This window comes from Muntiacus reevesi, chromosome 9 (assembly GCF_963930625.1).
Source record: "Muntiacus reevesi chromosome 9, mMunRee1.1, whole genome shotgun sequence".
In the NCBI taxonomy this organism is placed as follows: domain Eukaryota; kingdom Metazoa; phylum Chordata; class Mammalia; order Artiodactyla; family Cervidae; genus Muntiacus; species Muntiacus reevesi.
The window spans coordinates 4,737,604-4,754,520 of record NC_089257.1 but is presented as its reverse complement, the minus strand read 5'-3'; the positions used below and the strand labels follow the sequence as shown (position 1 = coordinate 4,754,520).

Here is a 16,917-nt window from a genome sequence, read left to right as displayed (position 1 = left end):
TCACAGGCAGTTAGAACGGCAGGGGAACTTGAGGCCCAGGGCATAGACGCATAGGTCCAAGTCAGGGACAGACAGGCACAGGCTGGCAGGAGGGAGCTGAGATCCCAGGAGAGGTCTCTGGCCAGAAGCTGAGTTGAAAAGAGGTTGGACCATTGGAGGCCCAGGGAAGAAGCGGAAGTGAAAAGCACAGGGCACCCGGAACCGGAAGCACCTAGAGGAGCAAGCGAGCACGTGAGACTGTGGACCGCAAGGTTCCCATCCTGGGGCCCAGAAGGACGGCACTGCGGGCACGCGGGCAGGGCGCGGAAGGCCGCCCTCGGGGAGAGGACTCGAGACTCCGGAGGCGGGACGCGGTGCCGGCGAAGGAGACCTACTCCTAGCTCCGCACAGACACAGCCGGACAGCCCTCTTCAACCCAGCAGGTCGCCAGCCAGGGCGGTAACCTCTCAGGGCTGGTTCTGAAAGGAGAGGCTGCAGGATCCAGCCGGTACTCTGTCCGGAAGGTCTCCGCGGGGGCCGGCTCCCACCGCTGTGTGCCCGCAGCTTCCGTTCAGCAGATGCTGGCTGCTCCAGGTTGTTTGTTTCCCCTCTGAACAGCTCTTTTACCAAAGTGCCCCTTGTTTGAAAGGCAGCCTTTGAATTTCATTTCTTGGGCCTATTGTACCCCACTTTTCATGATGTCCATGAAGGATAATACATCTGCCAAAAAGAGATCAGCAGATGATTTTCCTTGACACAAATGGAATCAGGAGTGTGTGACAAACCTGGGAAATTGAGATCAACAGAGAGATGAAGGAAAAAAATCTCCCCTCCAAAGAGAAATAGAAAATGCCTCAAAGACAGTCTTCACAATGTGGCCAGTGATCAGACCTGTGTTTTGATATTTCCCCAACAAGGAGTGAGAAAGTGGGAAGTGATATTTTCCCATCATGAAGTGGGATGAGTAGAGGAAGTAGTCTAAAAGACGTCATATTCTTACTTAACTTTATTGAGTTGAAGTCTTGTATAAAATGGATAGAAATCTATTTACTAATACTTGTTCCTACAGTAATAATGTATATAAAGAACCTGTCAAGATGTATGCATCATAGTTTGTATTCAGCAGTAGTTAGCTCACTTCCCTCACTAACACCTAACATTTTTACCAAATGATATTCCAGATTAAACCAAATATGTTTATACAACAGATCCAAACATTGTATCTCACTGATTTTTACCAGAAGCACACTTATTCCCTAAATATATATTTTTAATGAATGAAAAATAGTCACATGGTAGTTTATCCTCAGGACAGATTTTTGAGGATATGTAAAGGAAGATCTTAAATGAGCTTTAAATTTACTGACAATCTAGTAAAATTGCATCCACTGTGAATACCAGACTGCTTACCTTTACTTTTTCAGTTCTCATACCTTCCAAGTGTTCTGTTGACAATTTATCATTTGTGTTGCATTAATCTTACTCCTTCACTGAGCCTCTGATATAGCCCGTAAGATGTAATCATTGGCCTTAGTTTTTTTCTCTTTAAATGCCCTCATTGCTCTAGAGTAGAAACCACATTTACTCAAGACTTGACTTATCCTTGAAGAAAAATGAAACTGAAAGTTTACTTACTCAATGGTGTCCAAATCTTTGAATTCCCTGAATCATAGCCTGCCAGGCTCCTCTGTCCATGGGATTCTCCAGGTAAAAGTGCTGGAGTGGGTAGCTATTCCCCGTCTGCAGGGGATCTCCCTGATCTAGGAATAAGAACTCAGGTCTCCAATATTGCAGCCAGACTCTTTACCATCTGAGCCACCAGGGAAGCCCATGAATACTGGAGTCGGGAGCCTATCCCTTCCCCAGGGGATCTTCCTGACTCAGGAATTGAGCTGGTGTCACCTGCATCAGCTAATTCTTTACCAGCTGAGCTATCAGGGTATACATATGTATACATACTTTTTCAGATTCTTTTTCTTTATAGGTTACCATTACTATACTCATGTTGGTCTTTGTAAAAGTGAAGTGGCATGACAAACCTTCAAAAAGAGAATAAACTCGCACTGCAGAAATATGTTGTCACCTATGAGACAAGGCTAAGCACACTGACACCATCTACTTGGAGGACAGAGTCAGTCATTAAGACTGCAGATCATTTTCCCATCTGTCGGCCTAAACATAAAACAGACAGCTCTGCTTTATTTGAAAGAGAGTAAGACTGAGCTTTAAAGACCTGGATTGATATTTAGTAGGTGAAACTGTTGACAGGAAACTGCATTCCAGTGTAATATTCCTGACATACTTTAGGGGGAAACACATGTATGTATGAGTCAAGTAAATTAGTAAGTTAGTAAACCTCTATTTGCTTCTCTTTGTGCCTAATAGATAATAAACCATTCATGTAATGTAAATATATGTATCTGACCTACAGAACAGTAGTTTGGAATCTACCCATATGCTTTTTTTGTTGAGATTTATAAAAAGATGTGTATGTTGTTTCAACTGGTTCCTGAAGATTTGGTATGGAAAATGAAATTATTTCCTTTATATACACACACAAAAAAATGTGAGTCATAAAGGTGTTTAACAAAATAGAGCAAATTAAGAATACTTTCAAATTTTCTGAATTATTCTTTGTTAAGAAATTAATTAGAGATGTGAATTATTCCGTTCTTCCCAGTGGCTCAGAGGTAAAAGAATCTGCCTGCAATGTAGGAGACAAAGGAAACATGAATTCAGCCCCTGGGTCAGGAAGATAAGTTAAATGGCAACCAACCCCAGTATTCTTGCCTGGAAAATTCCATGGACAGAGGAGCCTGGCAAGCTAAATTCCATGAGGTCCCAGAGAGTTGGACATGACTGAGGGACTAACATACACAGAGAATGAGTTATTCTTTCCTTTTGATTAGTTCATAGTACAGAAAAAGCTCCAGCTGCTATTCCTTTCCTCCGTTGTCCCTTCTCCACATATCTACCTAAGAATTTCTATCCCTTATTTGCTTTACATCAGGTGAAGCAAAAATAGAAGAAGTTCTGACATCAAAGCCAATTTCATCCAATTAACGTATATGAAGAATTTGGTAAGTAGCTAAGATAATGGAGAAAAACTTCCTTTACAATCATCAAACCAAGGATATATAGTTGTTTTTTCCATTGCTTATTCTGAATCTAATAACACAAACATGGAAACCTCAGAAAAATATATTGAAGCTTACCAAAATGCCTAAAATGTGTGTAGTCAATATTAAATATTCAACAAATGTTAACTTCCGGGCCTTATATTTTTGTCAATGATAGAAAAAATTCTTCATTGTCTTCCACAACTTACAACACAAATAATCTTCCCTATGTATATAAATCTTTATTCTCTTGGCATTATGAACAGCCTAAGTCACTCTCTTCTTTAACAAACTCCTCATGGCATTTTTCACTTCTGTATTTCTCACTGTGTAAATGATAGGATTTAACAAGGGAGTGAGGATTCCATAAAACACTGTCACCAACTTATCTGCAGGGTAAGTGGCCACAGGACGTGTGTAAGTGAATACACATGGTCCAAAAAAGAGCATCACTACTGTAAAGTGGGAGCCACACGTAGAGAGGGCTTTGCGTCGTCCTTCAGAACTATAGGATTTCAGGGAGCTCAGGATGACTATGTAGGAGATGAGGAGCAGGAAAAAAATGAGCAAGGCCATGCCCCAGTGTTAGCTGCCACCACCATTCCAAGCCTGTAGGTGTCGCTGCAGGAAATTTCCAATAGTGAGTAGAAATCACACATGAAGTGATCAATGACGTTGGGACCACAGAAGGTCAAGTCTCCTGTGAAAAGCATCTGCACTGAGGCATGCAGGACCCCCCCAGTCCAGGCCACCGCCACCAGGAGCTGGCAGAGCCCCTGCCGCATGACGGCCGTGTAGTGCAGAGGCTTGAGGATGGCCACGTAGCGGTCGTAGGCCATGACGGTGAGGATGATGACCTCTGACGCTCCCAGAAAGTGCTCCATGAAGAGCTGAGTCAGGCAGCCTCCCCAGGAGATGGTTCTCCTCTGGTAGAGCAGGTCAAAAGTCATTTTAGGGGTGCTGACGGAGGTCAAGGAGGCATCCAACAAGGACAGATGGGTGAGAAAGAAGTACATGGGAGCGGACAGTGTGAGGCTGAGGCAGATGGTGGTGACTATGAAAAGATTGGCCAAGACAGTGAACAGGAAAATGAAGAGAAAGACAGCGAAGAGCGCTTTCTGCAGGTGTGGATCCCGTGTGAGTCCCAAGAGGACAAATCAGTCACATTGCTGGTAGGCCTGAAGAAATGCATCTAGAAGGTAGCACGTTCCTGGGGCCTCAGTTATCTACAAAGGAGTAAAGAATGATATTTATTCATCATAAAAGGATTGTGTTCTAAATGGAAAAAAATAAAAAACAGAATGATCCATTCACTGTAACTCTGGAGCATTTCCTCAGCACTTTTGCCCCAATAATTGTTGCAAGTCTTTATTTTCCCCATGATACTTGTCATCTCTCCAGATACGTGACGCCTGTCCCCTGTGAAACTCCTCCACAGCAATATTTTATGTGTAATTTGCTGAGACAACACTGGACTGGCTACATGACATCTGATTCTCATCCTGGTTCTCACTCGTGTGACCCTGCAAAGCTATCAGTGTCCCACGCTTCTGAGTTTTCCTCTGTGTCTGTGAGGTTGCAAATTATAATTCTCAGATTGTAAGTTTTTAAGTTTACAATTGCTTCAAAGAAAAGAATTTTTCCCACTTCCATGATGATTTGCATTTGAATTCTCCGCTCTAAAGTGGAAGGAAAGGCACCATCAATAAGTATCTGTTATAAGAAGGGAGTTTAGGAAAATGTATATTAGTCATTGGTGATACACTCTTCCTGATATCAGCCAGAACACATAAACTATTCCATTGTTTTCCCGCTTCCCTCTGGTGCCTGGCATGATGTCTGCAGGGCCTGAATCCTATTGCATGGGTGCGCAGTCGTGTCCCACTCTTCTTTAACCCATGGACTGTACCTGCCCACCAGTCTCCTCTGTCCATGGAATTTTCCAGGCTAGAATACTAGAGTGGGATTACCATTTCCTACTCTAGGGGATCTTCCTGACCCAGGGATTGAAACTGTATCTCCTGCATCTCTACATTGGAAGATAGATTTGTTACCACTCCACTACTTGGGAAGCCCATGATACCTATTAGGTGATGGGTAAATACTTAGTGAATTGCCTTTTGCCCTGAGTAAGTTATAACTGCTTCCCCTGACCATACACCTATGACAAATTCAAGTCGTCTTTTCCCCCTGCTGTTTATCATTAGTCTACTTTAGGAGAACCATAAATAAATATTTGAAAGGAAGCTGCACCCCAGTTTAATAGTTCCTCACACACTGTTAATTATGTGGAATAAATACGAATATATCTAGTTATCTCTAGGAAAGAGTATGTTACTGGGTTATTTTACCTTCAGTGTAATTATGGTGTCTGTTTATTGTTATTCTTTAGTCTTCAAAATTATGTTCCACACACAATTTGACATAGTTATATTAAGTAAATTTACAGCTTCTGTAGATGTGGATAAACAACTGTTGCATAGGTATTAAGCACACAAAGGATGCAGAGGAATCCTTATTTTCAAAGTTCTGAAAATAAAAATTTGATGTGAAGAACAGAAAGAAATAGATTGATAGGTAAGATAGAAAGTTAATGTGCTACACATACAACGTGTATACACAGACTTAACACAAACGCATATGAAGTCTTTTACTTAAGTACCTATCACAGGTTTGCTCATTGAAAAAATATCACTTACTGTGTATGTTAATGTATGTTTGTGTAAACAAACAATGTCATGAAGAGTGTCTTAGTTAAATGCCTTTAATGCCTGAAATTTCATTACCAAAGAGAGACAAGGCATCCATCCACAGTAAGAATGGAATTCTCACTCCTTTATGTTTCTGCTACATATAGTACTGTGTCTTCTTCTCCCATCTTCACATAGCATTTATCTTCCTGGTCCTAGGTTACCACATTACCGTTAATAACAGAATGAAAAATTGGAGGAACATATATTTTCCAAAGAAAAGAGAAAACATAAACATAAAATGTATTCTGCAAAACATATGTCTTCTTTTCAAATATAAATGGATAAAATCTTTTATTTTTCAATTATCCAGAGGAAAATTTTATACTTATGTAAAAATGTACAGCAGCTCTAGTACATTGTATTTTTATCAGGTGGGATTCCCCCAACAGAACAAAAAAGGATATAGTATGCAGAAAATAAGAGTTAGATCTACTTAAAAATGTTTTTGAAGTATATATTTAAAAAAATAAATTACTTTTCCATTTTTCTTTGGCTCCACAATATTCACTCTAGGAATAAACCCTGACAAAAAATACTTTTAAAGGACAAAAATAATTTATAATTATGTTCAAAACAAATATTAAGATCTGCAGAAACTTAGAAACAACATGGAATGTTCAAAATTGGAGAAATGGATGATTAAATGTAGGGTATCACTTTGATTGCTGTGTAGAGTTTAAAAATTGTGCAGTGTCACTGGAAAAGTCTCAATTTGTAAAATAAAGTGAAGAAAACCTGGATGCACATTTGAATTGCATAATTATTCTATTTTAATTCTGACTAGTGTATTACTCAAACTACATTTAAATATATATCCATAAGAAAAAAAAAAACAAACTTTTTTATTTTTAAAGTGAAATTATATATATATGTTTGTCTTTCTTAAAAATTTGTATGCTGATAATGAGATTTCAATGTCAGGTGAAGATAAGCAGTGATTACATGATTTATAAGGTCAATTGAAACCCAAGAATCAAAGCAGGACTTCCCAGGTGGTGCTAGTGGTAAAGTTTGCCTCCCAGTACAAGAGTTGCAAGAGACGCAGGTTTGATCCCTGGGTCAGGAAGATCCCCTGGACTAAAAGATAGCAACCTGCCCCAGTATCGTTGCCTGGGAAATCTCATGGACCAAGGAGCTGCTGGGCTACAGTGCATGGGTCCATGGGGTCACAAGGAGTCAAACACGACCGAACACACATATCTAGATAATATATATATATATGTATCCATATATGTATACACACACACACATAAAGGATAATATAATATGTATATATTAGCTGGATGCAACTAAAAGAGTGCTTAGAAAGAAATGTAGAGTTTTCTTTATATGCAAATATTAAAAACAATGAATATTTTAAGAAATGAGCTCAGCTTTTGTCTCAAGATACTAGAAAAGAAAAATTAAAATAAACCTAGAGAGCATTGTAGTTGGAAACAGTATTGAGAACACAGACATCATGTAAAGAGGAGTTCATTAAAAATAATAAATCTATTTAAAACCAATAATTAGGTCTTTGAACTTTAAATTGATACATTTCTAGCGAAATATACTAAGAAAAAATACATCAGAATCAGGATTGAAGAGAGGGGGAACCCCCTGATGCTCCAATAGTTAATAATCCACCTTACGGAGCAGGGCTGTGTGCGCAGTCGCTCAGTCGTGTCCGACTCTGTGCGACCCCATGGACTGGAGCCCGCCAGACCCCTCTGTCCATGGGATTCTCCAGGCAAGAATGCTGGAGTGGGCTGCCATGCCCTCCTCCAGGGAATCTTCCCCACCCAGGGATGGAACCCAGGTCTCCCGCATCGCAGGCAAATTCTTTACCGTCTGAGCCACCAGGGGATCCCCACAGTGCAGGGGATCTGGGTTCAATCCCTAGTTGGGGAACTAAGACCCCACACATGCGTTTGTGCTAGTCGCTCAGGCACGTCCAACTCTTTGCGACACCATGGACTGTAGCCCACACGGCACCTCTGTCCCTGGGGTTTTCCAGGCAAGAATGCTGGAGTGGATTCGGAGCAGATGAGTTCCCGCTGCAACTTCTGAGCCTGTGCGCTCAGAGAGTTGACACGCTGCAAAGACTGATCCTGCGTGAGAGAGCAGACATCCTGAAGGCAGAACTAAGACTGGATGCAGGGATATAAATGAAATTTTGAAATAAATAAATAAACGGTATTTTATTAAATAAACGGTAGATTTTAAACAAATATTGAAGAAAGAGCCATCACTCTCGATTCTAGAGATCTTAAAAAGATGATACAATGATATTACAAATGAATTCACAGATGTATACTTGCCAAGAAAAGAAAATGAAGCACTGCTATGAAAAAGACAACTTTCTAATCACACAGAGCGAAACAACTAAAAGCTGGGATAGTCTAACATCTAAATAAATCAATGCTCAGAATTACTTTCCCCCTCAAAACATCATTCTCATGTGGCTTTCATCAATCAGTTCTATAACAACTAATCCACAAATGGTACCAATCTTACACAAACACTTTCACAGAAGGGAGAAAACATCGTGCCCCCAGACTAACCCTTCCCAGAGAAAGAAACAAGGGCATCACAAGGAAAACAGTGAGATCGATTTCTCATGTTAGCAAATACACAAAATCCTGAACATAGTTCTTATTTTGATTCCCTTGGATACTTTCTTTTGGGATTATTTTTTAACTTGTTAATATGGTTTTTGAGTCACATCTGGAGAAGGGCTCAATCTAGGACTAATCATGTCTCACTACTGATGTAAAATCTTTGAGTATTCAACCGACAGCACTGTCCTTGTGAACAATGAGGTTTCCCAGCTGGTGAGAATAAACACTATTCCAGGCCTAATGTGAGCTTCAAGTCCTCTTTGTAATCCATCTGGGTAAATCTCCCTCCAGTCTCAGGTATTTTCCTCAAATGCAAGGACAGATTAGTACACTGATGAAACCTGAGTAATGAACAATCTTTCTCTCTCTCTCCCACAGCCCCCTCAAGACTCCAGAACTAAAGTTGTATCCCCTGTATATTTTACTCTCATAAACTGCCTGGGTGTCCTCAGACCCTGAACCTCCTATCTTCAACTCAGAAAGCCTATTGGGATTTTTTTTTTTTAATGTATCCCTCTCCGTATGACAACATGAGACATTTTAAAAGTAATAAACAGGGAAACACTTGGAACTCAACTAAATTTCCATCTCTCAGTGATCACTGCCACTTAATTCTTATATCTAGTACCTCAAACAGAGAAGGCAATGGCACCCCACTCCAGTACTCTTGCCTGGACAATCCCATGGATGGAGGAGCCTAGTCAGCTGCAGCCCATGGGGTCGCTAAGAGTTGGACACGACTTTCACTTTTCACTTTCATGCACTGGAGAAGGAAATGGCAACCCACTCCAGTGTTCTTGCCTGGAGAATCCCAGGGACAGAAGAGCCTGGTGGGCTGCCATCTATGGGGTCACACAGTCGGCCACGACTGAAGCGACTTAGCAGCAGCAGCAGCAGCAGTACCTCAAAAATAATTATTTTCTATTTTTTCTGAATCTGTTTGCTTGTTTCTTTAAAAGTTTACATACCTATTTACAGTAATTTTAATCATAAGTTAATATGGCTGGAAACAGGCAAAATATCTCTTAATCAAAAAAAGGCTAAAAGGACTGTGATCCATCCACAAAATGGAATGCTACTTGGCAATAAAATGAATAAACAATTGATAAACACAAGGATGTGCATAAATCTCAAATACATAATGCTATGAGAAAAATCCATATTTAAAAGAGTACAGAATAGGCATAATCTTTACACAGAAAATATAGACAACTGAACCAAAATTGCTGGATCTAATAAATAAATCCAACAAATTTTCAAGGCACAAAGTCAACCTGCAAAAGTGAGTTGTATTTGCATATTTCACAATAAAATATATAAAAATAAAATTAAGAAACTAATCCCACTTAAAATAGTATCAATAAGAATAACATACCTAGGAATAAAGTAAATAATGGAAGTAAAAGTCTGGTATGCTGAAAAGTATATGACATCAATGAAGGAAATTAAAGGAACAAAGAAGGATGCCCAATTGTCATGAATTGGAGTAAGAAAGAAACATATTGTTAAAGTGGCCACACTATCCAAACCAAATGGAAAAGATCAGCAGTCAAAGAAAATATGTGCAGTTAATGTATAAGCAGTTCATGGAAAGGCAATATAAATGCCTTGAAACATGTGAAAAGATGCCCAAACAGATGACATTCTGACAATAACTATAAACATCAAAATTTAAATACATAAAATAACTGACTCAACAATTCCACTTCTTGGAACTCATAAAGACAAAATTTAAAAAAACTTCATCACAGAATTATTAAACATTGAAAAAAAACTGAAGAAAACATGAAAATGACCAGATGCACCAATTTTAGTGTAGCTGCATGAAGAGTTAAGTAGTAGGAACTAACTAGACTGAGTTAGGATCTAAGTAAACTGGCATGCACAGATCTCCAGGAGGCTGTGCAGTAAAATGAAAAATGTATACACTGAAGCAGAAACACCAACACATAAATGAAAACATGCTTGTATTTGCAGATTATAAATTGAGAAATCTGAGAGAGAATATAGTGACTGCATCTGAAAGGACTAGAAGAATCTGGGTTATGATGGGGATAAGTTTTATTCTACATAATTTCATTTTGCATGAGTTCCATTATTAGAATAGAATTTTTTCTTATTTGAAAAATTAAAATAAATATTATGCTAAAATTTCATATGAACACAAATGAAACTGAGGAAAAAACACTATCCACACAATATATTTTAACTAGTACAATAAATAGAAAGAAGATAAAAAATAAGAATCTAACAATAAAAACAAGAATAAGAAAAAATAAAAGTAAATACAAATTAATTTAAAATTAGTAACTATAAAAATTTCATTGACAAATTTGTGACATATTATTTATTTACTCCCTAGTTTAAATGTATGCTACCTTTCAACATTCAATGATAAACTGTTAGTCAGTTTACATACCATCAGGGAATTGCTATTAATAAATAGCATGAACACATAATTTAATTATAATTGTCACTAATCTGTTAAAGAAATGGAAAGTATGTATCAAATTTATGAAGACGTCTACATTCTTAGGAAATTGGCCCTAATGCTAATTCACTAACTTCATAATGGATAATGCACTGATTTAAAACTTGGTCTGCCTTTTTTACTCTCCAGAGCTTATTAATATAGCATTAGTCATTTCAGAATTTCTTAGACTGTAGATTAATGAGTTCAGTATGAGAATTATGACTGTATAAGAGACACTCGATTATTTTTTAACAGGAAAGGTCTTACCAGGTCTTCCATATATAAAACTACAAGAACAAAGAAGCAGACAACCACAGAGATGTGGGAACCGCAGATGTGAAGGGCTTTCTGCCCCGCTCCTGACTCGGGTTCCTCGGAAAGTGCGGGATGACTCCATAGGCGGTCAATAAGAGCAGAAACACAAAAGTGCAGACCAGTCCTCCATTGGCCAGTACTGAGAGGCCAATAATCTAGGTGTTAGTACGTATCAGTTTCAATAAGGGTCCACGTTACACATGAAGTGATCAGTGACTTTGGGGCCACAGAGTGGGAGCCCATAGATGGTGCTGAGCTGCATTACTGAGTGCAGGAGACCTCCAACCCAGGACACCACCAGCAGTAAAACACATACCACAGCCCCGGGCATGTATGTCTACGAGTTCAAGGTTACTGAGAGTTTTAGTTATGATAATGTACAGGTGGACCACCACTGTCAAAATATAAAAAGAAAGAGTGAGGCCCAAGGGGACAAAATAAGAAATACTGTTCCTTGGTTCCATCTAGTCTGAACAAGAGCCGAGTTCACATATTAGAAGCAGTTAACCTACAAAACAAGGGGGAACCCTTTTACATGCATTATCAGTTCAGTTCAGTTCAGTTACTCAGACATGTCCGACTCTTTGTGACCCCATGAACTGCAGCATGCCAGGCCTCCCTGTCCATCACCAACTCCCGGAATCCACCCAAACCCATGTCCATTGTGTCAGTGATGCCATCCAATCATCTCATCTTCTGTCGTCCCCTTTTCCTTCTGCCTTCAATCTTTCCCAGAATCAGGGACTTTTCCATTGAGTCAGCTCTTCCCATCAGGTGGCCAAAGTATTGGAGTTTCAGCTTCAATCATCAGTCCTTCCAATGAACACCCAGGACTGATCTCCCCTAGGATGGACTGGTTGGATCTCCTTGCAGTCTAAGGGACTCTCAAGTGTCTTCTCCAGCACCACAGTTCAAAAGAATCAATTCTTCAGTGCTCAGCTTTCTTTAGAGCCCAACTCTCACATCCAAATATGACCACTGGAAAAACAATAGCTTTGACTAGACGGATCTTTGTTGGCAAAATAATGTTTCTGCTTTTTAATATGCTATCTAGGTTGGTCATAACTTTCCTTCCAAGGAGCAAGCATCTTTTAATTTAATGGCTGCAATCACCATCTGCAGTGATTTTGGAGCCCAAAAAAATAAAGTTAGCCACTGTTTCCACTCTCTCCCCATCTATTTCCCATGAAGTGATGGGACCAGATGCCATGATCTTAGTTTTCTGAATGTTGAGCTTTAAGCCAAGTTTTTCACTCTCCTCTTTCACTTTCATCAAGACACTCATGAGTTCTTCTTCACTTTCTACCATAAGGGTGGTGTCATCTACATATCTGAGGTTATTGATATTTCTCCCAGAAATCTTGATTCCAGCTTGCGCTTCCTCCAGCCCAGAGTTTCTCATGATGTACTCTGCATATAAGTTAATAAGGGTGACAATATACAGACTTGACGTACTTCTTTTCATATTTGGAAACAGTCTGTTGTTCCATGTCCAGTTCTGAATATTTAGAACAACTTTTATTATAAGTTCAAATAGCTGGAAACAGCCAAAATATCTGTTAACTGAGAAAAAAATAAACTGTGGTACATCCATAAATCAAAATATTACTCAGCAATCACATGAATAACTTACTGATGAACACATTGACATGCATAAACCTCATACTCATGTTACTAAGAGCAAGTAGCCATATCTAACAGAGTACAGAGGAGACAATCTTACATATAGAAAATGCGAATAATTGCACCAACCCTGTTAGAACTACTAAACAAATCCAATAGTGCTTCAAAATACAAATATAAATATAAATGTTAACTCTGTGGCAATAACAAAGGGAAAAGCTCTATAGAAATAGCACCTTTATAGTTCTTCAAGGTGCTACCCATGCCAAACAGAATATCCATTACTTCAGTGATTGTGCTCGGTCGCTCAGTTGGGTCTGACTCTTTGTGACCCCATGGACTAAAGCCCGCCAGGCTCCTCTGTCCATGAGCTTTCCCAGGCAAGAATACTGGAGTGGGTTGCCATTTCCTTTTCCCAGGGATTTTTCTGACCCAGGGACCGAACAGTCTCTCTTGCATCTCCTATATCAGCAAGTGGACTCTTTTCCACTGCACCACCTGGCAAGCCCGATTTAATTCACAGCAGAGGTAAAAATTAGTAAGAATACATTGCATACGTGAAGGCAAGTCACTGTACTTGAGCTTCTTTGAGATCTCACGGTGGATAAATGAGAGTCATGTTACTGAAGGACAATAAGTTAGATTGGGAGGTTGACATAGGGAAATGGGGTGACCACAAAAGCGTTCAGTGAAAGCGAATCACGGGCAGTTAGAACGGCAGGGGAACTTGAGGCCCAGGGCATAGACGCATAGGTCCAAGTCAGGGACAGACAGGCACAGGCTGGCAGGAGGGAGCTGAGATCCCAGGAGAGGTCTCTGGCCAGAAGCTGAGTTGAAAAGAGGTTGGACCATTGGAGGCCCAGGGAAGAAGCGGAAGTGAAAAGCACAGGGCACCCGGAACCGGAAGCACCTAGAGGAGCAAGCGAGCACGTGAGACTGTGGACCGCAAGGTTCCCATCCTGGGCCCAGAAGGACGGCACTGCGGGCACGCGGGCAGGGCGCGGAAGGCCGCCCTCGGGGAGAGGACTCGAGACTCCGAGGCGGGACGTGGTGCCGGCGAAGGAGACCTACTCCTAGCTCCGCACAGACACGGCCAGACAGCCCTCTTCAACCCAGCAGGTCGCCAGCCAGGGCGGTAACCTCTCAGGGCTGGTTCTGAAAGGAGAGGCTGCAGGATCCAGCCGGTACTCTGTCCGGAAGGTCTCCGCGGGGGCCGGCTCCCACCGCTGTGTGCCCGCAGCTTCCGTTCAGCAGATGCTGGCTGCTCCAGGTTGTTTGTTTCCCCTCTGAGCATCTCTTTTACCAAAGTGCCCCTTCCTTTGAAATGCAGCCTTTGAATTTCGTTTCCTGAGCCTATTGTACCCCACTTTTCATGATGTCCATGAAGGATAATACATCTGCCAAAGAGATCAGCAGATGATTTTCCTTGACACAAATGGAATCAGGAGTGTGTGACAAACCTGGGAAATTGAGATCAACAGAGAGATGAAGGGAAGAAATCTCCCCTCCAAAGAAAAATAGAAAAATGCCTCAAAGACAGTCTTCACAATGTGGCCAATGATCAGACCTGTGTTTTGATATTTCCCCAACAAGGAGTGAGAAAGTGGGAAGTGATATTTTCCCATCGTGAAGTGGGATGAGTAGAGGAAGCAATCTAAAAGAAGTCATGTTCTTACTTAACTTTATTGAGTCACTTTTGTCTTGTATAAAATGGGTAGAAATCTATTTACCAATACTTGTTCCTACAGTAATAATGTATGTAAAGAGCCTGTCAAGATGTATGCCTCATAGTTTGTATTCAACAGTAGTTAGCTCACTTCCCTCACTAACACCTAACATTTTTACCAAATGATATTCCAGATTAAATCAAATATGTTTATATAACAGATCCAAACATTATCTCTCACTGATTTTTAGGAGAAGCACACTTATTCCCTAAATATATATTTTTAATGAATGAAAAATAGTCACATGGTAGTTTATCCTCAGGACAGATTTTTGAGGATGTGTAAAGGAAGATCTTAAAGGAACTTTAAATTTACTGACAATCTAGTAAAATTGCATCCACTGTGAATACCAGACTGCTTGCCTTTACTTTTTCGGTTCTCATACCTTCCAAGTGTTCTGTTCACAATTTATAATTTGTGTTGCATTAATCTTACTCCTTCACTGAGCCTCTGATATAGCCCCTAAGATATAATCATTGGCCTTAGTTTTTTTCTCTTTAAATGCTCTCATTGCTCTAGAGTAGAAACCACATTTACTCAAGACTTGACTTATCCTTGAAGAAAAATGAAACTGAAAGTTTAGTTACTCAGTGGTGTCCAAATCTTTGCGATTCCCTGGAACATAGCCTGCCAGGCTCCTCTGTCCACGGGATTCTCCAGGTAAAAGTGCTGGAGTGGGTAGCTATTCCCCATCTGCAGGGGATCTTCCTGATCTACGAATACGAACTCAGGTCTCCAATATTGCAGCCAGACTCTTTAACATCTGAGCCACCAGGGAAGCCCATGAATACTGGAGTCGGGAGCCTATCCCTTCCCCAGGGGATCTTCCTGACTCAGGAATTGAGCTGGTGTCACCTGCATCAGCTAATTCTTTACCTGCTGAGCTATCAGGGTATATGGATGTATACATACTTTTTCAGATTCTTTTTCTTTATAGGTTTCCATTACTATACTCATGTTAGTCTTTGTAAAAGTGAAGTGGCATAACAAACCTTCAAAAAGAGAATAAACTCGCACTGCAGAAATATGTTGTCACCTATGAGACAAGGCTAAGCACACTGACACCGTCTACTTGGAGGACAGAGTCAGTCATTAAGACTGCAGATCATTTTCCCATCTGTAGGCCTAAGCATAAAACAGACAACTCTGCTTTATTTGAAAGAGAGTAAGACTGAGCTTTAAAGACCTGGATTGATATTTTGTAGGTGAAACTGTTGACAGGAAACTGCATTTCAGTGTAATATTCCTGACATACTTTAGGGGGAAACACATGTATGTATGAGTCAAGTAAATTAGTAAGTTAGTAAACCTCTATTTGCTTCTCTTTCTACCTAATAGATAATAAACCATTCATGTAATGTAAATATATGTATCTGACCTACAGAACAATAGTTTGGAACCTACCCATATGCTTTTTTTGTTGAGATTTATAAAAAGATGTATACGTTGTTTCAACTGGTTCCTGAAGTCTTGGTATGGAAAATGAAAGTATTTCCTTTATACATACACAAAAAAATGTGAGTCATAAAGGTGTTTAACAAAATAGAGCAAATTAAGAATACTTTCAAATTTTCTGAATTATTCTTTGTTAAGAAGATAATTAGAGATAGTGAATTATTCCATCCTCCACAGTGGCTCAGAGGTAAAAGAATCTGCCTGCAATATAGGAGACACAGGAGACATGAATTCAGTCCCTGGGTCGGGTAGATAAGTTCGAGGAAGAAATGGCAACCAACCCCAGTATTCCTGCCTGGAAAATTCCATGGACAGAGGAGCCTGGCAAGCTAAATTCCATGAGGTCTCAGAGAGTTGGACACGACTGAGGGACTAACATACACAGAGAGTGAGTTATTCTTTCCTTTTGATTCGTTCATAGTGCAGAAAAAACTCCAGCTGCTATTCCTTTCCTCCATTGTCCCTTCTCTACGTATCTACCTAAGAATTTCTATCCCTTATTTGCTTTACATCAGGTGAAGCAAAAATAGAAGTTCTGAGATCAAAGTCCTATGGACAAGCCAATTTCATCCAATTAACATATATGAAGAATTTGGTAAGTAGCTAAGATAATGAAGAAAAACTTCCTTTGTTTTTTCCATTGCTTATTCTGAATCTAATAACACAAACATGGAAATCTCAGGAAAATATATTGAAGCTTACCAAAATGCCTAAAATGTGTGTAGTCAATATTAAACAATCAACAAATGCTAACTTCTGGGCCTTATATTTTTGTCAATGATGGAAAAAATTCTTCATTGTCTTCCACAACTTACAACACAAATAATCTTCCCTGTGTATATAAATCATTATTCTCTTGGCATCATGAACAGC

General features: G+C 39.9%; 1 pseudogene; it reads right to left on the bottom strand.

Annotated features, from left to right (window-relative positions):
* On the bottom strand, window positions 1-4,114 carry LOC136175345 (olfactory receptor 4C3D-like; annotated as a pseudogene).
* Window positions 4,115-16,917: the final 12,803 nt, after the last annotated feature.